Genomic DNA, 25853 nt, shown 5'->3' with positions numbered 1-25853 from the left:
TCCCCGGCCCTGGTCGGTTGTGCGGGTGGCAGCCACTCGATGTGTCCCTTTCACGTTGATGTTTCTCTCTCTCTCTCTCTGTTCCTCTCTCTCCCTCCCACTCTACCTGAGCAAAAAAAATGGAAAAATGTCCTCGGGTGAGGATAAAAAGAAAAAAAAAAATTAGCAAGGAAACAGAGACACTAAATAAAGCACTAGATCAAATGGATTTAATAGATATCTACAGAGAATTACACCCCAAAACTCAGAATTCACATTCCTTTCAGGTGCACATGGGGCATTCTCAAAGATAAACCACATGTTGGGGCACAAACTAAGTCTCTACAAGTTCAAGAAGACTGAAATCATATCAAGCATCTTCTCAGATCACAGTGGCATAAACTAGAAATCAATTGCAACAAGAACATGCAAAGACATAGGAACACATGGAAACTAAATAGCATGGTATTAAACAACGAATGGTTCACTGAGGAGATTAAGGAAGAAATTAAAAATTTCCTGAAATCCAATGAAAATGAAGACACAACAACACAAAACCTATGGGCTATAGAGAAAGCCGTTCAGAGAGGGAAGTTCATAGCACTATAGGCCTACTTCAAAGAGCAAGAACAATCTCTAATAGACTGCCTAACCTCTCAACGTAAAGAACTAGAAAGCAAAAAACAAAAAACAAAAAAAGAAGATAACCCAGAACAAGTAGAAGGAAGGAAATAGTAAAGATCAGAGCAGAAATAAACGACATAGAGTCGAAAAAATCAATTCAAAGGATCAATAAAACAAAGAGCTGATTTTTTGAAAAGATAAAAAAGATTGATGGACCCTTAGCTAGACTCACCAAGAAACAAAGAGAATGCAAATACACAACATCAGAAATGAAAGAGGATAAGTGACAACTGATACCACAGAAATACAGAAGATTGTTAACAACTACTATGCACAATTATATGGCAACAAATTCGACAATCTATGAGAAATGGACAAATTTATAGAAACAGACAGTCTCTCAAAAGTGGACTGGGAAGAGATAGAAAACTTGAGCAGACCAATTACCAAAGAAGAAATTGAAGATGTAATTATGACTCTCCCAGCAAATAAAAGCCCAGGCCTGAATGGCTTCATGGGGGAGTTTTACCAAACATTCAAAAAAGAACTAACACCCATTCTCCTCAAACTATTTCAAAAAAGTCAAGAAGATAGAAGACTTCCAAACTCGTTTTATGAGGCCAGCATAATTCTAATTCCAAAATTTTAAAAAAAGACATTAAAAAGAAAGAAAACTACAGGCCAATATCCCTGATGAACATAGACGCCAAAATCCTGAACAAAATTCTAGCAAACTGGATCTAGCAACACATAAAAAAAAAATATTCACCATAACCAAGTGGGATTCATCCCAGGTATGCACGGCTGGTACAATATTTGCAAATCAATAAATGTGATACACCACATAAACAAAATAAAGAATAAAGACCACATGATCATATCAATAGGTGCCAAATAAGCCTTCGACAAAATCCAGCATCCATTTCTGATAAAAACTCTCTGCAATGTGAGTTTAGAGGGATCATACCTCAACATTAGAAAGGCCATATATGAAAGACCTACAGCCAACATCATACTCAATGGGCAAAAACTAAAAGCATTTCCCTTAAGAACAGGAACAAGGCAAGGTTGCCCACTTTTGCCACTCTTATTTAACATAGTACTGGAACTCAGCCACAGCAATCAGACAGGAAGAAAAAACAAAAGGGATCCAAATTGGAAATGAGGAAATAAAACTGTCATTATTCTCAGATACAATACGTAGAAAACCCCAAAGACTCCATCAAAAATTTACTAGACTTAATAAATGAATTTTGCAAAGTAGTAGGATACAAAATTAACGTCAAGATATCGATGGCATTCTTATACACCAAGGATGAACTCACAGAAAGAGAAACTAAGAAAACAATCCCATTTACCACTGTGGTAAAAAAAATTTAAGATACCTAGGAATAAACTTAACCGAAGAAATAAAGAACCTATTCTCAGAATACTACAGGTCATTGAAAAAAGAAATAGAGGAAGATATAAAAAAGTGGAAGCACATACCCTGTTCATGGATTGGTAGAATTAACATCATTAAAATGTCCATACTACCCAAAGCAATCTATAGATTCAATGCAATCCCCATCAAAATACCAACGGCATACTTCACAGAATTAGAACTAATACTTTAAAAGTTCATATGGAACCAAAAAAGACCTCGAATAGCCACAGCAATCTTGAAAAAAAAGAACAAAGTTTGAGGGATCACATTACCAGATTTCAGGTTATACTACAAAGCCACTGTAATCAAAACACCCTGGTACTGGCACAAGAACAGGCATATAGACCAGTGGAACAGAACAGAGAACCCAGAAATGGACCCAAGGCAATATGCTCCATTAATATTTGACAAAAGTGGCAAGAGCATACAGTGAGTAAAGACAGCCTCTTTAATAAATGGTGTTGGGAAAATTGGACAGCTACATGCAAAAAAATGAAACTAGACCATCAACTTATACCCTACACAAGAATAAACTCAAAATGAATAAAAGACTTAAATGTGACTCATGAATCCATAAAAATCGTAGAAGAAACTGTAGGCAACAAAATTTCAGACATCATACACAGCAGAATTTTCACTGATACATCAGCTAAGGCAATAGAAACAAAAAAGACAATTAACACATGGGGCTACATCAATCTCAAAAGCTTTTGCACAGCAAAAGATACAATCATCAAAACGGAAAGACTACCCACTGTATGGGAGAGCATAATTGCCAATGATATATCAGATAAGGGGTTAATTCCCAATATATATAGAGTGCTCATACAACTCAACTAAAGGAAGACAAAGAACCTAATTAAAAAAATGGCAGTGGAACTAAATAGACACCTCTCCAAACAGGACATACAAATGGCTAAGAGACATATGAAGAAATGCTCAACATCACTAATCATCAGAGAGATGCAAATTAAAACAACAATGAGTTATCACTTCACACCTGTCAGAATGGCTGCCATGAACAAATCATCAAAGTACAAGTGTTGGCGAGGGTGTGGAGAAAAGGGGACTCTAGTCCACTGCCGGTGGGAATGCAGACTGGTGCAGCCACTATGGAAAACAATATAATGTTATCTCAAAAAGTTAAAAATTGAACTTACTTTTGACCCAGTGATCCCACTTCTAGGATTATACCCTAAGAAGCCTGAAACACCAGTGAGAAAGAATATATGTACCCCCATGTTTGTAGCAGCACTATTTATAATAGCTAAGATCTGGAAACAGCCCAAGTGTTCATCAGTAGACGAACAGATAAAAAAGCAGTGGTACATATACGGAATGGAGCAGTATGCAGCTGTAAGAAAGAATGAGGCCTTATCCTTTGAGATGGCATGGAGGGACCTGGAAAGTATTATCCTAAGTGAAACAAGCCAAACAGAGAAAGACAAGTATCATGATCTCAATTTTTCGTGGCATATAATGAACATAGCAGTCTGAGGAATGGTGTAGTCCCAGAGACGTGGAAGTTGGATATAGACTGACAATCCCCAGAAGAGGGGGTGGTGGTGAGGGATAAACCACAGGACTTATATGCATGTATGCATGAACAATAGACATGGACAACAAAGCTGGGGACAGGGCAGGGAGGGAAGGGGAGGGGGGAATCATATGTTATAAAGGAGAAATATCTGTAACAAAAATAAATTAATTAATTAATAAAAAAAAACAAAAGAAAGTAATGAGGTACCACCTTGAAAATTATAGAGTGCCCTTGGGCATAGCAACACAATACAATTTGTTGTTTTATGAATTATATTTTGATACTTCCAATAGTTGTCTTGTATTTTTTTTTAACTTGAAATATTTTAGTTATTTTTAAAAATATATATACACCCTTCTTTACCCAGCCCCTTCCCCACCGCCGGCCTTCACCACACTATTGTCTGTTCCCATGGGCTATGCATATAAGTATATAAATTCTATGGATTATCTCTTCTTATAACCACTCCCTCTGAGATATGTCAGTTTGTTCCATGCTTCCATGCCTCTGTACTCATTTTATTGGTCAATTCATTTTATTCATTAGATTCCACAAATAAGTGAGATCATGTGATATTTGTCTTTCTCTGACTGGCTTATTTCACATTGTGTAATAATCTCCAGGTCCAACCATGCTGTCCCAAAAGGTAAGAACTCTTTCTTTTTATAGCCACTTACTATTACATTGTGTAAATGTACCACAGCTTTTTAATGGTCATCTAATAACTTAAATATCTCTTTTAATTAAACTTTTAATTTTGAGCTCATTAGGTTATCAAACGGTTATAAGAAATAATACAAAGATCCAAAGTATAATTTATCCAGTATTCTCTAATGGTAACATGTTGAAAACTATAGTTTCATATTACTGGTTATTGACATTGATACAGACAAGATACGATACATTTCTATTACAAGTGTTCCTTATGCTGCCCTTTTATTGCCACACTAACTTCCCTCCTGCTCTCCCATCCCTCAGCTTCCATAACTCTTGGCAACCACTATTGTTCATTTAAATAATTTGTCATTTCAAGAATATGTAAGTAGAATCTTACACTGTATATAACATTTTGGATTGCCTTTTTTTCCCACTCAGCATAGGTCCTGGAGGTTCATCCAGATTGTTGCATGTATCAGTTATTTCTTCCTTTTTATTGCAGTGTAGTACTCTGTGGTATGGATGTACCATTTTGTTTGTTTATCCATTCACCCCATTAAATGACATCTGGGTTATTCCAGGTTTTGGCTATTACAAATGAAGCTGCCTTAAAAAACTGTGTACAATATTTGCATGAATATAAGCTTTTACTTCTCTGGAATAGAAGCCCAGTAACATGATTTCTGGATTGTATGATAGCATGTTTAGTTTTTTACAAAACTGCCAATCTGTTTTCTAAGTGGCTGTACCACTTTACGTTCCCACGAGCAATGTATGACTGTTCCAATTTCTCTGCATCCTTATCAGCATTTGGTGTCATCACAAACAACATTATTTTATTTCTTTCCTTCCTTTCTTCTTTCTCTCATTAAATTTATTGGGGCAACATTTGTTAATAAGATCATATAGGTTTCCAGTGTAAATTTCTATGATACATGATCTGTATACTCCATTGTGTGCTAACTACCCAAAGTCAAATTATCTTCCATCACCATATATTTAGTCCCATTTACCTTTTACTTCCCCCCAAACCCTTCCCACTGGTAACCAACATACTGCTGTGTATGAGTTTCAGTTTCATATTCCACATAAGAGTAAAATCATATGGTTCTTCACTATTTTCTATTTTGGCCATTATAGGTTAGTAGTGATATCTTATTGTGATTTTACTTTGTATGTTCCTTGTGGCTAATGATGTTGAACAACTTTTCATGTGCTTATATTCCATCGGCATATCCTCTTCAGTTAAATGTTTCTTCAACTTTCGGGCCAATTTTCTAATTGGATTGTTTGTTTCTTTACTGTTGGGTTTAGAGAATTCATTATATATTGTAAATATGAGCCCTTTATAAATTTTTATTGAATTTATTAAGGTAATATTGGTTAATAAAATGTAAGATTCAGGTGTACAATTCTATAATACATGGATAAAAAAGGTGAAGGGATAAAGCGTGCGTGCACGCATACACACACACACACACACCTGTTAGACACAAACAACAGTATGGTGATTACCAGAAGGAAAGTAGGTTTGGGGGAGGTAGAAGTGAGTAAAGGGAGAATAAATGGTGATGGAGGGAAACTTGACTTTGGGTGGTGAACGCAAAATACAATATACACATGAGCCCTTTGTTTGATATTTGATTTGCAAATATAGTCTCCCAATCAGTAGTTTGGTATTTCATTTTCTTCACAGGTTCATTCTCGGAACTAAAAGTTTTGGTATGGCATAATTTATTAATTTTTATGTTCTGAATTGTCCTTTGGTGTCAAGTCTACAAACTCTTTGCCAAGCCCTAGATCCTGAAGATTTTCTTGTATGTGTTTCCCTAAAAGTTTTATAGTTTTACAGTATACATTTAAATTCATGAACCATTTTGAGTTAATTTTTGTATAAGGTCTAAGACAGGTCAAGGCTCTTTTTTATGTTTTTTCTCTATGGATGTCCACTTGCTCTGATACCATTTGTTGGAAAGGATCCTTCCTCCACTGAATTACTTTTGCATCTTTGTCAGTAATCACTTAGGTTTATATGTGCGGGTCAATCCCTGGATTCTCAATTATGTTCTATCATTCTATGTGCCTATCACTCTTTCAATATCACAAGGTTGAATACTGCACTTTAGTAAAGAGATTCTCCTACTTTATTCTTACATTTAAAAATTGTTTTAAGTTATTGCAGTTCTATTTTTTTTCCCAAATAAAACAGAATAGTCTTGTCTGTATCTACAAAAAAGCTTGCTAGGATTTTAAGTAAAATTATGTTAAAACTGGAGTTCAAAGATGACAGCAGGCAGGATTGGAGGGACAGTGAGTGTGTGAGAGAGTGAGTTAGTGTGTGAGAGAGTGTGAGTGGACATGAAGGTGGACGACCAAACCCGAGCAGTGCAGAGACCCTGAGCACAAGGTTCCTGTGCTGTGGATGGGAGCAGCCAGCCACCTCATTAAGTGGCCCTTCAGGGCATTTCTCCCTGCACCTCCAGGAGGTCCCACCAATTTGGAAGATCCTGAGTCTTCCCTGTGAGGAGGCAATGGGAGCAGCTACGGCTCAGCAACCTGAGCTCATCAGCACACATGGCACCATCAGACCAGTGAAAACTCTGTGTCAACACAAACCAGTGCATATTATTGGGGCTCCCAAGGTATCGATCTTGGAAGCTGCAGACAGCCCAAAGCCAAGCACCAACCCCCATACTAGAAGGCCAATCAGAGTACAGATATAACCCCAGCAACAGAGGCTGAAGAGTAGACATCCATACCCAGGCAACAGAAGCACAGACCAGCAGCTGAGATCCATTCCCAAAAACTAAAGAAAAAGCTGAGCAGGAGTTGAGCTCCACTGGGCAGTAGCACTCCCCAGCCACAAGCTGCAGGACCTGGGGCTCCACAGAGGCCTGTGAAGTCCAGTAGCTTACAAGAGCAGTGGGAAGCCTGAGTCCTACATAGATTGGTGCAATCAAACTGCACGCCCGTGCGTAGTTCAGGGTGTGGGGTCACCAGAGATGACTGTGCGACCCAGCAGGGACTATGTGATACAGTTACTAACGGGACCTGTGGGGTGTTGAAAAACTAAAGAGACCTGTACAATCCAGCAGAGACTGTGAGATCTAGTTACATCCAGGACCTGCAGGGTGATAAAACACCAGAGAGGCCTGTGCAACCCAGCAGCTCATAACATAGGCATAGAGCAGGGTCCCCAAAGGGACTGTGCAATCTAGCAACCCAAAAAACATGCATGGTGCGGGGAAACCAGGAAGGCCTGTTCGACTCAGCTGCACACAAGATAGGCATGGAGGATGTGAAAATGGAGGCTGAGTGAATAGAAAATAGGCAAACTATCTCCCAGGATTAAATGGGAATTACAACTAAAATAAAGACAAATCCTCAGAAAAAATAAACAGAAATGAAGCAGGACAGGACCATGTAACCAGGGACACTGAACACCAGGGCTACATTACAAGGCACTGAGTAATGGAGACTACTAGCCAAAAGCAAAAAGCTAGAGGATAACTGATCTTATCCTGGGCTTGCAAATATACCCAGGAAAGTAACACTTGACAGTGGTGTTTCACGTGGGCCCACCAAGGCTCATTCAAACACAGTGGAAGGAACCACAAACAGCAGAACACCAACATCCACAGCGAAAATTTGGCAGGCTCCAAAATCCATTGAGATAGCCAAAATGGTGTAGCAAAGAAACAAATCTCAAATAAAAAAACAAGAGAACTCTAATGAAGATGAGATCAGTGAAATGCAGTTAAGCAAATTATCAGAGGTAGAGTTCAGAGCTATGATCTTGAGGAAACACAACAGCGTGAGTAAGGACATCAGCACAAAAGTAAAGATATAGAAACATTGACAACCAACCAAGTGTAAATTAAGAATAACATAGCAGAAATTAAGAACACATGGGAAAGACTAATGAGCAGAGTAGAGGAAGCTGAGGTCGAGATCAGTAAACTAGAAAACAAGGTAGAAAAAATGAACCAATCAGAAAATGAGAAGAAAAAAACAAATAAATACAGGAAGAAAGCTTAAGAGAACTGTGGGACAACTGGAAACATAATAAAATTTGCATCATAGGTATCCCCGAAAAGAAGGAAAATGGGCAAGGGTTAGAGAATATATTTAAAGAAATAGTGAAAGAAAACTTCCCTAATTTGGTGAATAAAGGAGGCATTCAAGTTCACAAAGCACAGAGAGCGCCAAGGAAGAAGAACCCAAAAAGGCCCACACCAAGACACATAGTAATTGAAATGCCAAAAATTAAAGACAAAGAGAGAATCCTAAAGGCAGCAAGAGATAAGCAACAGGTTATGCACAAAGAAAACCAATAAGGCTCTCAGCTGACTTCTCAACAGAAGCATTACAGGCCAGAGGGAATGGTATGAAGTAATCAATGTCATGAAAAACAAGGATCTGAATCAGATGACGGGTTAATTTCCAATATATCTAGAGTGCTCATACAACTCAACAAAAGGAAAACAAAGAACCAAATTATAAAATGAGCAGAGGAAATAAATAGAAACCTCCCAAATGGGACTTACAAATGGCCAAGAGACATATGAAGAAATGCTAAACATCACTAATAATCAGAGAGATGCAAATTAAAACAAAAATGAGGTATCACCTCACAACTGTAAGAATGGCCACTATCAACAACATATCAAACAACAAGTGTTGGCAAGGGTGTGGAGAAAAGGGGACTCTAGTACACTGCTGGAGGGAATGCAAACTGGTGCAGCCACTATGGAAAACACTATGGTGTTACCACAAAAAATTAATAATTGAACAGCCATTTGACCCAGTAATTCCACTTGTAGGAATATAACCTGAGAAGACTGAAATACCAATCAGAAAGAATATATGTACCCCCATGTTCATCGCAGCACTCTCTACAATAGCTAAGATCTGGAAACAGTCCAAATGTCCATCAGTAGACAAATAGATAACAAAGCTGTGGTACATATACACAATGCAGTACTATGCAGCTGTAAGAAAGAAAGAGCTCTTATCTTTTGAGACAACATGGAGGGACCTGGAAAGTATTATCCTAAGCGAAACAAGCCGAACAGAGAAAGACAAGTATCATATGATCTCACTTATTTGTGGAATATAATGAACAGAACTGTCTGTGGAATGGGGTAGTCCCAGAGATGTGGAAGTTGGGTACAGACTGATGATCAGCAGAAGAAGGGGTGTTGGAGAAGAGATAAACCACAGAAATGATATGCATGTATGCATGAACAATGGACATGAACAACAAAGCTGGGGAAGGGTGAAGAGGGAGCGGAGCAGGGAGTCAGTGGGGGAAAAGGAGAAACATCTGTAACAAAAATAAATAGATTAATTAATTTAAAAAAACAACAACAACAGGAAAATAGTTTAAGAGAACTGTGGGACAACTGAAAACGTAATAACATTCTTATCATAGGATTCCCAAAAAAGGAAGAAAATGGGCAAGGGTTACAGAATATATTTGAAGGAAGAGTGACAGAAACCTTACCAAATTTGGTGAAGGAAGAAGGCATTCAAGTTCAAGAAGCACAGAGAGCTCCAAGTAAGAAGAACCCAAACAGGCCCACACCAAGACGCATAGTAATCAAAATGACAAAAATTAAACACAAACTGAAAATCCTAAAGTCAGCAAGAGATAAGCAACAGTTTACCTCCAAAGAAAATTCCGTAAGGCTATCAGCTGACATCTGAACAGAAACACTACAGGCCAGAGGGGAGTGGCATGAAGTAACCAAGGTCATGAAAAATAAGGATTTGAATCCAAGATTACTCTATCCAGCAAGGCTATTATTCAAAACAGAAGGTCAAATAAAGAGCTTTGCAGACAAAAAAAAAAAAAAAAAAAAGGCTAAGGGAATCTATTAACACCAAACCAACACTGCCAAAAAGACGGCTGCAATTGGTAGAAGAAATAGGAAGAAAAATAACCACGATAAACAAAATGCAGTGAATAAGTACATATCAATTATCACCTTTAATGTGAATGGTTTGAATGCTTTGATACAAAGACACAGAGTAGCCGACTGGATATGAAAGCATGACTCACATATGTGTTGTTTACAAGAGACCCACCTCACAACAAAAGACTCACATAGGTTACAAGTGAAGGGATGGAAAAAATTCTTTTAAGCAGACAGAAAGCAAAAAAAGCTGGGATAGCCATACTCATATCTGATAAAGTAGATTTGAAAATGAAAGCCATAACTAGAGACAAAGAAGGCCACTACATAATATTTAAAAGTTCTATCCAACAGGAGGATATAAACATGGTAAACATATATGTACCCAATATAGGAGCACCAACATATATTAAAAATATTTTGGACAACTTCAAAAGTGAAATCAACGGCAATACAATCATAGCAGGGGACTTCAATACCCCGCTGACATCACTGGATAGATCTTCTAGAGAAAAAATTAACAAGAAAACACAGACTCTAAATGAAGTGCTAGACCAAATGAATTTTATAGATTTCTACAGAGAATTACAACACAAAACTGCCGAATTCACATTCTTCTCAAGTGCACATGGGACATTCTTTTTTTTTTTTTTATCCTCACCCGAGGACATTTTTTGACATTTTTTTTGACATTTTGTTCAGATAGAGTAGGAGGGAGAGAGAGAGAGAGAAACATCGACATGAAATGGACACATCGAGTGGTTGCCACCCGCACGACCCAACCAGAGCTGGGGAAAAACTGCAACCAAGAAACGCGCCCCTAGCGGAAACCGAACCCGGATCTCTCCAGACTGCAGGCCAATGCTCCAACCGCTGAGCCAAACCGGCCAGGGCACATGGGACATTCTTAAAGATAAACCACATGTTAGGGCACAAATTAAGTCTCTACAAGTTCAAGAAGATTGAAATCATATCAAGCATGTTTTTAGATCACAATGGCATGCAACTAGAAATCAACTGCAACAAGAACATGCAAATACATTTGTACACATGGAGGCTAAATACCATGTTATTGAACAATTAATAAGTAACCCTGGAGATCAAGGAAGAAATTAAAAACTGCCTGAAAACCAATGAAAATGAACACACAACAACACAAAATCTATGGGATGCAGCAAAAGCAGTTCTGAGAGGGAAGTTCCTAGTACTACAGGCCTACCTCAAGAAGCAAGAAAAATTTCTAATACACTATCTAGCCTCAAAACTTAAAGAACTAGAACGCAAACAGAAAGAAACCCCAGAACAAGCATAAGGAAGGAAGTAGTAAAGATCAGAGCAGAAATAAATGAAATGGAGACAAAAAACAATTCAAAGGATAAATGAAACAGAGACCTGTTTCTTTATAAAGATAAACAAGGTTGATGGACCATCAGCTAGATTCACCAAGATGCAAAAAGAGAAACCCAAATACACAAAATCAGAATTGAAAAAGGATAAATTATAACTGACACCACAGAAATACAAAGGATTGTTGACAGATGTTATGAAAAATTGTACAGAAACAAATTTGACAATCTAAGCCGAATGGACAAATTTAAACCAGGAAGATTTAAAAAAAAAAAAAAAAAAAAAAAAAAACTTGAACAGATCATTAACAACAAAAGAAATTGAAGACGTAATCAAAACTCTCCCAAGAAACAAAAGCCCAGACCCAGACAGCTTTATGGGGGAATTTTACCGAACCTTCAAAAAAGAACTAATAACCATTCTACTCAAACTATTTCAAAAAATTCAAGAAGGAAGACTTCCAAACTCATTTTATGAGGCCAGCATAATTTCATTCCAAAACGAGAAAAAGATACTTCAAAGAAAGCAAACTACAGACCAATATCCCTTATGAACATAGATGCCAAAATCCTGAACAAAATACTAGCAAATGGAATCGAGCAATATATCAAAAAAATTATTCACAACGACCAAGTGGGATTCATTCCAGGGACGCAAGGTTGGTAAAATATTTGCAAATCAATAAATGTGATACACACATAAAAAATTGAAAAATATAAATCATATGATTATATCAATAGACGTTTAAAAGCATTCGACAAAATCCAGCACCCATTTCTGATAAAAATGCTCAGCAATGTGGAAATAGAGGGATCATATTTCAACACAATAAAGGCCATATATGAAAAACCTACAGCCAACATCATACTCAATGGGCAAAAATTAAAAGCATTTCCCTTAAGAACAGGAACAAAGCAAGGATGCCCACTTTTGCAACTCTTATTTAACACAGTGTTGAAAGACTTGGCCACAGAAATTAGACAGGAGGAAAAAATAAAAGGGATCCAAATGGGAAAGGAGAAAATAAAACTGTCATTATTCTCAGATGACATAATTCTATATGTAGAAAACCCCAAAGACTCCATCAAGAATTTACTAGACTTAATAAATGAATTTGGCAAAGTAGCAGGATACAAAATTAATGTCAAGAAATTGATGGCATTCTTATACACCAATGATGAACTCACAGAAAGAGAAACTAAGAAAACAATCCCATTTACCATCGCAGCAAAAAATTTAAGATACATAGGAATAAACTTAACCAAAGAAGTAAAGGACTTATTTGCAGAAAACTACACGTCACTGAAAAAAGAAATATAGAAAGATATAGAAAAGTAAAAGCACATACATTGTTCATGGATAGGAAGAGTCAACATCATTAACATGTCCATACTACTCAAAGCATTCTATAGGTTCAATGCAATCCCCATCAAAATACCAATGACATACTTCACAGAACTAGAACAAATGCTTCAAAAGTTCATATGGAACCAAAAAATACCCCGAACAGCCACAGAAATTATGGAAAAAATACACAAAGTTGGAGGGATAACATTACCAGATTTCAGGTTATACTACAAAGTCACTGTAATCAAAACAGCCTGGTACTGAGAGAAGAACAGGCATATAGACCAGTGAAACAGAACACAGAACCTGAAAATGGACCCAAGGCAATATGCTCAATTAATAATTGAAAAAGGTGGCAAGAGCATGCAGTAGAGTAAAGATGGCCTCTTTAATCAATGGTGTTGGGAAAATTGGACAGCCACATGCAAAAAAATGAAACTAGACCATCAACTTACACCCTACACAAGAATAAACTCAACATGGATAAAAGACTTAAATGTGACTCATGAATCCATAAAAATCCTAAAAGTAAATGTAGACAACAACTTTCGGACATTATATGGAGCAGAAATTTCACAGATTCATCACCTAAGGCAATAGAAACAGGAGGAAATGAACACATGTGACTACATCAAACTAAAAAGTTTCTGCACAGCAAAGGATACAATCATCAAAATGGAAAGGCAACCCACTGCATGGGAGGGCATAATTGCCAATGATATATCAGATAAGGGGGTAATTTCCAATATATATAGAGTGCTCATACAACTCAACAAAAGGAAGACAAATAACCTAATGAAGAAATGGGCAGAGGAAATAAATAGACACCTCTCCAAACAGGACATACAAATGGCTAAGAGACATATGAAGAAATGCTCAACATCACTAATCATCAGAGAGATGCCAATTAAAACAACAGTGAGGTATCACCTCACACCTGTCAGAATGGCTGCCATCAACAAATCATCAAACAACAAGTGTTGGAGAGGGTGTGGAGAAAAGGGGACTCTAGTCCACTGCTGGTGGGAATACAGTCTGGTTCAACCACTATGGAAAGCAATATGGTGTTACCTTAAAAAATTAAAAATTGAACTTCCATTTGACCCAGTGATCCCACTTCTAGGAATATACCCTAAGAAGTCTGAAACACCAATCAGAAAGTATATATGTACTCCCATGTTTGTAGCAGCACTATTTACAATAGCTAAGATCTGGAAACAGCCCACTTGTTCATCAGTAGACGAATGATTAAAAAAGCTGTGGTACATATACACAACGGCGTACTATGAAGCTGTAAGAAAGAAAGATTTCTTATCCTTTGAGATGACCTCAAAAGTATTATTCTAAGCAAAACAAGCAAAGTAGAGAAAGACAAGTATCACCCTTATTTGATCTCCCTTATTTGTGGAATTTAATGAACATAACAGTCTGAGGAACAGGGTAGTCCGAGAGACCTGGAAGTGGGGTATGGACTGACAATCCCCTGAAGAATGGGTGTGGGGCAAGAGATAAACCACATAACTTATATGCATGTATGCATGAACAATAGACATGGACAACAAAGGTGGTGACAAGATGGGGAGGGAGGGAGAGGGGGCAATTATTGAGGGAATAAGGAGACACATCTGTAACAAAAATAAATTAGTTAAATATAAAAATAAAAATAAATAAAAATATATTCTGTACAAAAAAAGAAAATAATAATAAATTAAATCAAGGAAACAGTTACTCTAAACACCACACTAGATTATATGGATTTAATTGACATTTACTGAACATTTCACTCAAAAAACTGTAGAATATACATTCTTATCAAGTGCACATGAGACATTTTCAAAGATGGACCACATGTTAGGACACTAAGTCTCTACAACTTCGAGAAAATTGAAATTATATTAAGCATCTATTTAAATCACAGTGTCATGAAACTAGAAATTAACTACAATAAAAGCATTGAAAAACATTAAAACACATGGAGGCTAAATAGCATGTTATTAAACAATGAATTGGTTACCAATGAGGTTATGGAAGAAATGAAATAGCTTCCTAGAATCAAATGAAAATGAACACACAACAAAACAAACCCTATGGGACATACCAAAGCAATCCTGGAAGGGAAGTTCATACCACTACCAACCTAGCATAAGAAACATGAAAAATATCTCATAAATCATGTAACTGTACAACTTATAGAATTAGAAAGAGAACAACAAGAAAATCCCAGAGTAACTAGAAGAAAGAAAATAATAAAAAAAGAGTGGAAATAAATCAAATAGAGACTCAAAAAAAAAAAAAAATCAATGAAACCAAGACCTGATTCTTTGAAAAGATAAACAAGATTGATGAACCTTTAGCCAGACTCTTCAAGAAACACAGAGAAAGAACCCAAATAAATAAAGTCAGAAATGAAAAGTGTTGAAGTAACAACTGACAACATAGAAATAAAAAAGATTGTAAGAAAATACTATAAATAATTTGATGTCAAACATTGGACAACCTAGGCAAAGTGGAGAAATTTCTAGAGTCGTACAAACTTCCAAATTCAACCAGGAAGATTCAGAAATCTTGAACACACCAAGAACAACTAATGACATTGAAACAGTATTCAATAAACTCCCAGCACACAAAAGCTCTGGTTTGGATGACTTCACAGGGGCGTCTTACCAAGCATTCAAAGAACTAACACCCATCCTTCTCAAACTATTTTAGTAAATTCAACATGAAAGAATACTTCCAAGCTTTATCAGGCCAGCATTATTCTAATTACAAAACCAGATAAAAACACTAGAAAGAGAATTAGAGGCCAATATCCCTGATAAGCATAGATACTAAAATCCTCAACAAAATATCAACAAATTATATCCAGCAATATAGCAAAAATTATATACCATGGCCATGTGGGATCTATTCCAGGGATGCAAGGCTGATACAATATTGGCAAATCAATAAATGCGATACATCATATAAACAAATTGAAAGATAAAGACAAAAATTACATGGTTGTATCAATAGACACAGAAAAAGCATTTGACAAAATCCAACACCCATTTTTGATTAAAAAAACTCTCAGCAAAGTGGAAATAGCAGGATCACACCTCAATAAAATAAAGAGCATATATGGCAAACCTACAGCCAACATCATATTCAATGGTCAAAATCCAAAAACAATTACCCTAAGTATAGGAACAACACAGTAATTCCCACTTTCACCACTCTTATTCAATATAATACTGGAAGTCTTAGCCACAGTGATTAGACGAAAATATAAGATAAAAGGCATCCAAATTAAAAAGGAGGAAGTGAAACTATAATTATTTGCAGCTGACATGACATTGCCCATTGAAAACCCTAAAGACTCCATCAGAAAACTACTAGATTTAATAAGTGACTTCAGCAATGTAGCAGGACATAATATTAACCCCAGAAATAAATGACACTTTTATGTACCAATAATGAACTATCAAAAAGAGAAACTAAGAAAACAATCCCATTTACTGTTGCAACACAACAACAACAACAAAAAATAGATACGGAAGAATAAACTTAACCAAGGAGGCAAAAACCTTTACTCAGAAAACTATAGGACATTAAAAAAAGAGGTAGAGGAAGATAAAACAAAGTGGAAGAATATACTGTGTTCATGGACTGGAAGAATTAACATCATTTAAATGTCCATACTCCTCAAAGCAATCTATAGATTCAATGCAACCCCTATTAAAATACAATGTCATATTTCACAGAACTAGAACAAACACTCCAAATATTTATATGGAACCCAAAAAGACCCTGAGTAGTCACAGCAATCTTGAGAAAGAAAAACAAAGAGGAGGGATCACAAAACCAGATATAAAGTTATACTACAAAGCCACTGTAATCAAAACAGCCTGATACCACCACAAGAATAGGCATATAGATCAATGGAACAGAGCAAATAATTCAGAAATCAACCCAAGCCATTATGATCAATTTATATTTGACAAAGGAGGAAAGAACATACAGTGGAGTAAAGACAGTTTTTACAATAAATGATGCTGGAAAAATTGGACAAGTAAACGCAAAAAAAAAATTAAACTAGAACACCAACTTACACAATGCACAAGAATAAACTAAAAATGAATAAAAGGCTTATATGCAAATCATGAAACCATAAAAATCCTAAGAGAATAAATACATAGGAAGCAAAATCTCTGACAGCTCACATAGCAGAATTTTCACTGATACATTGCCTAAGGCTAAAGAAACAAAGGAAAAAATATATAAATAGAACTACATCAAACTTAATGCTTCTGCACAGCAAAAGAAACCAGCATCCAAATAAAGAGGGAACCCACTCTATATATTTGCCAATGATACATCAGATAAGGGGTTAATTTCCAAAATATATAAAGTACTCATACAACTCAACAAAAGCAAGACAAACAATCCAATTAAACAATGGGAAAATTACTGAATAGACGCTTCACAGAGGACATACAACTGACCAAAAAACATGAAAAAATGCTCTATATCAACTAATTTGAAAGAATATATGCACCCCTATGTTCATTGCATTATTATTTATAATAGCCAAGATTTAGAAGCAACCCAAGTGTCCACCAGTAGATGAATGGATAAAAAAAGCTCTGGTACATTTACACAATGGTATATCACTCAACCATAAAGAAGGAAATCGTACTCTTTGTGACAGCACAGTTGTACCTGGAGAATATTATGTTAAGTTAAATAAGCCAGTCAAAGAAAGACAAGTACCATATGATCTCACATATATGTGGAATCTAAAGAACAAAATAAACTGATGAATACAAACAGAGGTATGGATACACGGAACAGTCTGACAGCTGTCAGAGGGAAGGGGGGAGATGAGGATTGGGTGATAGAACATGGAGGGATTAGCCAAAAAATATATGTGCATAGACCATGGACACAGACAACAGTGTGGTGATAGCCAGAGGGAAGGGCGGGGGGTTGGGCACCGGGTGGAGGGGAGCAAAAGGGAAAAAATGAGAACATCTGTAATAGTGTCAACATTAAAAATAAAGAAAAAAAGAAGGTGGTGCAGATTATGGGCTCTAGATGGCACAGGAAATATAACTTATTTTGGCTATAAGTGTGGGCTTATAATTAATGGATGACAAATAGACAAAGAATCTAAGATAACAGTTAAAACGGGGTGATATAAATGTCAAATATATTGATTCATTTGATGGCTTCAGGGGTGTATACATAGGTAAAACTCATCTTGTGCATTGATATCTCTGTTTTCGAAGTCAAATACATTAAATTTAGTTTTTGTTATTTATTTGCTCAATCCCCCTACCTCCCATCCAGTCCTCCAAATCACCCCACCCACCCCGATAACAGTCAGTCTGCTTTCTGTTTATGAGTCTACTCTATTTTGCTTACTGGTTAATTTTGCTCATTAGATTCCACATATATGTGAAATCATATGGTACTTGTCTTTCTCTGACTGGCTTATTTCGCTTAGCATAATGCTCTCCCCGTATATCCATGCTGTTGCAAAGGGTAAGATTTCCTTCTTTTTAAAGGCTGAGTAGTATTCAGTTGTTTAAGGTACCACTCATATACTAATGGACACTTGAGCTGCTTTCAAATTTTTACTATTGTAAATAATGCTGCAATGAACATAAGGGTGCATATATTCTTTAAAATTATTGTTTCAGGTTTCTTAGGCTAAATTCCCAGCAGTAGAATCCCTGGGTCATAAAGCAGTTGCATTTTTATTTTTTTGTGGTAACTCCATACTGCTTTTCACAGTGGCCGCGCCAATCTGCATTACCACCAACATTGTACGAGGGTTTCCTTTTCTTCACATCCTCTCCAACACTTGTTGTTGGTTGATTTATTGATAATAGCCATTCTGACAGGTACAAGGTGATAACTCATTGTGTATTCAGGTCTTTTGTCCATTTATTAATTAGAATATTATTTTTTGGTGTTGAATTTTATAAACTTTTAATAAATTTTTATATTGACCTCTTATCAGATGTATCATTGGTGAATATGTTCTCCCACTCAGTGGGTTGACTTTTTGTTGTTGTTGTTGATGGTTTCCTTTGCTTTACAAAAACTTTTTAATCTGATGTAGTCCTATTTGTGTATTTCTTGTTTTATTTTTCTTGCCTGAGGAGATACATCAAAAAAACTATTCCTATAAGAAATGTCCAAGTTACGACTGACTGTTTTCTTCTAGGAGTTTTTGTGGTTTTGAGTGTAATATTTAAGTGTTTAATCTGTTTTGAATTTATTCTTGTGTGTGGTGTAAGAAAATTGTCTAGTTTTTTCTTTTTGCATGTATCTGTCCAATTTTACCAACATCATTTACTGAATAGACTATCTTTACCTTATTGTATGTTGTTGCCTTCTTTATCAAATATTGAGTTTAAATGTGTGGGTTTACTTCTGGAATCTTTGTTCTGTTCAATCGATCTATATGTCTGTTTTTATGTCAATACCATTGTGTTTTGATTTCTATGTCCTTGGAGAGTAGTTGGGTATCAGGTATAGTAATGCTTCCTACTCTGTTCTTCTTTCTCAAGATAACTAAAGCTATCAGGGTCTATTGTGGTTCCACATAATTTTCTGGAATATTATTTCTAGTTCTTTGAAATATGTCATTGGTATCTTGGCATTGAATCTAATGATTGCTTTGTTATATAGGGTCTTTGGATAGTAAGGACATTTTAATTATCTTAATTTGGCCTATCCATATGCTTCCAATTGTTTGTATCTTCTTCAATTTCTTTCTTCAGTATCTTATAATTTTCCAAGTATAGGTCATTACATCCTTGATAAAATTTATTCTGTTTGAAACAATTGTGAATAAGATTGTTTTCTTAGTTTACCTTTCTGATAGTTCATTATTGGTTTATAAAAATGTAACTGATTTCTGAATATTTATTTTTATCCTGATACTTTATTGAATTCTTTGATCAGTTCTAGTAGTCTTTTGGTGGAATCTTTAGGGTTCCCTATATACAGTATCATGTCATCTGCAAATAATGACAGTTTTACTTCTTCCTTTCCAAATTGGATGCACTTTATTTCTTCTTCTTGTCTGATTGCTTTGGCTAGGACTTCCAATACTATGTTGAATAAGTGTCATGAAAGCAGACTTTCCTGTTTTGTTCCCAATCTTGAGGGAAATGCTTGTAGTTTTTGCCCGTAACTTTGTTATATAGGGTCTTTATTCCATTGACAAATGTTTCTACTCTTCTCAATTTGCTGACAGTTTTTTATCATAAATGGATGCTGGGTTTAAAAAAAAAAAAGCTTTTTCTGCATCTATTGATATGATCATGTAGTTTTTATCCTTCATTTTTTTTATATGGTGTACCACATTTACTGATATGTGACTATTGTACCAAACTTGCATTTCCAAAACAAATCTCACTTGATCATGTTGTATGATCTTCTTAATGTATTGCTGGCTCTGGTTTGCTAATGTTTTGTTGAGGATTTCAGCATCTATGTTCATCAGAGATATTGGCCTCTAATTTTCTTTCTTTCTTTTTTTTTTTTTTTTTTTTTTTTTTTGTTTTTTTTTTTTGTTTTGTTTTTTTTTTAAATCTGGTATTGGAATTAAGATAATGCTGGCCTAGTAAAATAAGGTTGGGAGTCTTCCCTCATGTTGAATTTTTGTAATAGTTTGAGCAGGATAGGTGTTGGTTCTTCTTTGACTGTTTGGTAAAATTCACCTGTAAAGCCATTCTGTCCAGGGTTTTTGTTTTTTGGCAGGTTTTTTATTACTGCTTTAATTTTACTAGTTGTAATCTATCTATTCAGATTTTCAGATTCTTCCTGATTCAGTTTTGGAAGATTGTATGTTTCTAGGAATTTATTCATTTTGTCCAGATTGTCCACTTTGTTGGCATACAGTTTTTTGTAATATTTTCTTAATATCCTTTGTATTTCTTTGGTGTTAGTTGTTTCTTCTCTTTCATTTCTGATTTTATTTATTTGGGTCCTCTCTCTGTTTTGCTTGATAAGTCCGGTTAAACATTTTTTCATCCCGTTTAGCTTTTCAAAGAACAAGCTCTTGGTTTCATTTATCTTTTTGTATTGTCTTTATTCACATTTTTTATAATTATTTTTTAAGTTGATTTTTTATTGTTGACATTATTATATATGGTTGGGTGGAATGGGGAAGTTGGGGGAAAGTAGGGAACATCTGCAATAATGTGTTGTCTTTTTAGTTTCTATTTCATTGATTTCTGCTTTGATATTTATTATTTCCTTCCTTCTACTCACTTTGGGTTTTTTTTAATTGTTGTTTTTCAAGGTCCTTATGTATAAAGTTGGACTGTTTATTTGAGATTTTTCTTGTTCCTTGAGAGAGGCCTGCAATGTTATAAATTTCCCTCTTAGGATAAAAACCACATGATTTATCGGTGGGACACTCTGGGTCCCATGAATTTTGTGTTGTTTTCTCATTTTCATTTGTTTCAAACTATCTTTTGATTTCTTCTTGATAGCATTGTGAATCAACTCATTGTTTAGTAACATGTTATTTATCCCCCTGTCTTTTTTTTCCCTAGGGATTTATTTCTAGTTTTATACCATTATGGTCAGAGAAGATGCTTGACATTTTCAGTCTACTAAAATTTATTGAGACTCGTTTGTGTCCTAATGTGTGGTCTGTCTTAGAGAATGCTCCATGTGCATTTGAAAAAAATGTATATTTTGCTGCTTTGGGATGAATGCTTTGAAGATATAAGTTAAGTCCATCTGATCTAGTGTGCCACCTAAGGCCATGGTTTTGTTGTTGTTTTTCTGTGAGGAATATTTATCCACTGATGTCAATGGGGTGTTAAAGTTCCCTGCTATGACTGTATTATTGCCAGTCTCTCCCCTTATGTCTATCAAGATTTGCTTTATATATTTATGTGTTTTTATTTTGGGTGCATAAATATTTACAAGGTTTATATCCTCTTGTTTGACTGCTCTTTTTATCATTATGTAGTGTCCGTCTTTGTCTCTTACTATAGACTTTGTTTTAAAGATATAAGTATTGTTACCTTGTCTTTTTTTCCTTTTCCTATTACATGAAATATCTTTTTCTATTCCTTTAAATTTAGTCTGTGTGTATTTTTTAATTCTGAGATGGGCCTCTTGTCGACAGAATATATATGTGCCTTGTTTTCTTATCCATTCAGCTACCCTATGTCTTTTTATTTTATATATAATTTGTTTTTATTTTTTATTATTTTATTTTTGTTATAGATGTTTTTCCTCCCCCTCCCCACTGACACCCTCCTCCCCCTCCCTCCCCACCTTGTCCCCAGCTTTGTTGTCTATGTTCATTCGTTATGCATACATGCATATAAGTTCTGTGGTTTATCTCTCCCCCCAACCCCTCTTCTGGGGATTGTCAGTCTGTATCCTACTTCCACGTCTCTGGGACTACCCTGTTCTTCAGACTTTTATGTTCATTATATTCTACAAATAAGTGTGATCATATGATACTTGTCTTTCTCTGTTGGGGTTAATTTCCAAAATATATAGAGTACTAATACAGTACAACAAAAGGAATACAAAGAACCCAATTAAAAAATGGACAGAGGAGCTAAATAGACACCTCTCCAATAGAACACACAAATGGCCAAGAGACCTATGAGAAAATGCTCAATATCACTAATCATCAGAGAGATGCAAATTAAAACATCATTGAAGTATCACCTCACACCTCTCAAAATGGCCACCATCAACAAATCATCAAACAAGTATTGGCAAGGGTGTGTAGAAAAGGAAACTCTAGTATACTGCTGGTGGGAATACAGACTGCTGCAGCCACTATGGAAAACAAAATGATGTGACCTCAAAAATTAAAAATTGAATTGCCATTTGACCTAGTGATCCCACTTCAAGGAATATACCCTAAGAATCCTTAAACACCATACAGAAAGAATATATGTACCCCCATGTTTATAGAAGCACTATTTACAATAGCTAAGATCTGGAAACAGCCCAAATGTCCATCAGTAGACGAATGGTAATAAAAGCTTTAGTATATTTACACAATGGAGTACTATGAAGCTGTAAGAAAGAAAGAGCTCTTATCATTTGAGATGGCATGGAGGGACCTGGAAAGTATTATCCTAAGCAAAACATACCCTGTGTCTTTTGATTGAAGCATTTAAGCTATTTACATTTAAAGTGATTATTGATAGGTATGCATTTATTGCCCTTTTATTCTTTTATCTATGTTCCTTTATCTCCTCCTTCTCCTCCTTCCTTCTCCTCCTTCTTTGTTCAGGTCCTTTAACATTTCTTGCAATATTGGTTTGGTAGTAACAAATTTCTTTAGCTTTTCTTGTCTGGTAACCTTTTGATTTCTCCTTCAATTTTAAATGATAGCCTAGCTGGGTAAAATAATCTTGTTTTTAGGTCCTTCCTTTTTCATTATCCTAAATATTTCATGTCAATGCCTTCTGGCTTGAAGTGTTTTTGTTAAGAAATCAGCTGAGATTCTAATGGGTATTACTTCATAGGTAACTTTCTGTTTTCTCTTGATGCATTTAAGATTTTTTGTTTGTCTTTAATGTTTGTTGTTTTAATTATGATTTTCTTATGATTTGTATTGGTGTGGGTTTCTTTGGGTTCATCTTGTTTGGGACTCTCTGTGCTTCCTGGACTTTTGTTTTTTGTTTTTCCTTCACCAGATTAGGGAAGTTCTTAGTCATTATTCCTTCAAATTGGTTTGTGATAACTTGCTTTCTCTCTTCTCCTTCCAGTAACCCCTATGATGCAGATGTTACATTTTGTGTTTTATGAAAAGTCCCTTAAACACTCTTCATATTTTAAAAGTATTTTTTCTTTTTGCTGCTCTGATTGGGTGTCTTTTGTTACCTTGTCTTTCAAATCACTGATTTGATTCTCTGCTTCATCCAACCTTCTGTTTATTCCTTCTAATGTATTCTTCATTCTGACTGGTCCCTTTTTATGTTTACTATATCTTTTTTCATGCTCTTGAGGATCTTTATAACCATTATCTTAAACTCTATATCTGATCTATTGCTCACCTCTATTTCATTTAGCTCTTTTTCTGGAGATGTCTTTTGCTTTTTCATTTGGGGCCTATTTATTTGTCTTCCCATTTTGGCCATATCTTTATGTTTGCTTCTATGTATTAAATGTATCCGCTATGATTTCCAGTCTTTGTGAAGTGGCATTTTGTAGTAGGTGTCCTGTGGAGTCCAGTTGTGTAATCTCCTTGGTCTCCTGAGTTGGGTGCTTAAAGAATAGCCCTTGTGTGGGTTAAGTGGGTGCTAATGTTGCAATTGAGTCTTGATTGCTCAAGATCCCAGGTTGATGCCCTGAGGAAGGGGATAGTCCACCCAAGAAAGATGGCATCTGGGGTAAGGGTGAATGATTCAGCACAGAGTCCTAGTGGCTGTCCCCTCAGCACTCTTTCCAGATTCATGATCCACAGACTTTAGTCATGTGACTCTAGTCTTCTTCACATTCATTCCTCTAGAGTCCAGGGTAGGTGGTTGTAAATAAAAATTTGTGCATAGGCCCTTTTAGAGGTTGCCTGTTTCTCTATTGGATGTCTATCTCACTCTGGAAAACAGAAACACCACTGCTTTTCACAGTCAGATGTTATGTGGGTTCCCCTACTGGGCTCTGGTGCTCTAGACTGGGTAGCCCAGCTTGGGGTTGAGACCCCGCACTTCTTAGGAGAAACCCCATGCAGCTGACATATCCCTCTAGAATCTCAGCTGCTGCTGGTGGGTGCAGGGCCAGACATTTTCACATCTCTGCCATTTCTACCAGTTTTGATGTGGCTTCTCCTATAAATCCTTGGTTATAAGAATTTTCTTTAGCTATTGTTCATTTGATTTTTTATGTTGATTTTTCTATAGTTGGAATTCGAGTATGGTCCTAGGGAGAGGTGAGTGTAGCTTCCATACAATCTGCTGCCATCTTGGATCTCCACTATCTCCAGAAATTTTAATTTAAATATTTTACTCTCTTATCAAAACATCCTAATTCTACTCCTCTAAATTTTTTCCACTTTCAGTAAATTTATTACTCAACATTTTGGGACTTATAAATTTTTGTCCCTTTCCTATTCTCAAAGATGCTCACTATTTTATGGCTTAATGTTCCCATGCAAAACTGGGACAAAATTTTACTCCTGACTTATACCCTCACTTTTCCCCCTTGATCTTATCACCTACTTATCTTCCCATTACCCCTGCCCTGAAAATCTTCAACACCAGATGTATATAAAAATATATTTTCTTTACTTTTAATTCTAAGTTGTAGAGTGCCTCTGGAGGAAATAGTATAAAGACACTGATGGGCATCATTTCCAAAGTTAAGTTTTCTAACCTCACATATACTCTCAAAATGGCTAATTAAAACTTCAGCTTTTGTCCTAATCATTTATTTTCTTTAACTTGTCACTAATGTCTGTCACAACCATTTATTCCACTCTTCTCAAGACCTCTAAGTATACCATCCTCAGTAGGTGATCTTGCCTCCACAGAGAAATTGAAAGCCACCTAGAAGTATCTAAATTAACTGTCCCGTATTTATTTCCTTTCATCTTGTCTCAGAAAAAAAATGTCCTTACTTCTTCTAAAACAAATCATTCTACTAATTATTTGCCTTCACGGAGTTATTACTTCATTAATTAATTCCCTAACTTAGTTCTATGTCTTTAACCCCTATTTTATGTAGTATCAGCTTTTTCCTTTTGTGTATAAGCATGCTCAAATCTTCTCTGTCTTTAATAAAGCACCTTTCCTCAAGAGTGCCTGGCTTCAAGCTATCACTTCATTCCCTTAATTTTCTTTATTGCTAAGCTTCTTGAAAAAAGCAGTTTGTGCTCAATGGCTCTATTTCTTTGTCTCTGACTTACTACTCAGTGGTGTAATATGGTGTCTGCTTTTCTCTGAAACCACTCTCATTAGAGGCATTAATGAATAATTAAACCAGATTAAATGACCTCTTTTTCTCAAGTAGTATAAACTCCTTGACCTCTTGGCAA

This window comes from Molossus molossus, unplaced genomic scaffold, assembly GCF_014108415.1.
Source record: "Molossus molossus isolate mMolMol1 unplaced genomic scaffold, mMolMol1.p scaffold_m16_p_2, whole genome shotgun sequence".
In the NCBI taxonomy this organism is placed as follows: domain Eukaryota; kingdom Metazoa; phylum Chordata; class Mammalia; order Chiroptera; family Molossidae; genus Molossus; species Molossus molossus.
The sequence above is the reverse complement of the archived record's forward strand: the minus strand, read 5'-3'. Positions refer to the sequence as shown.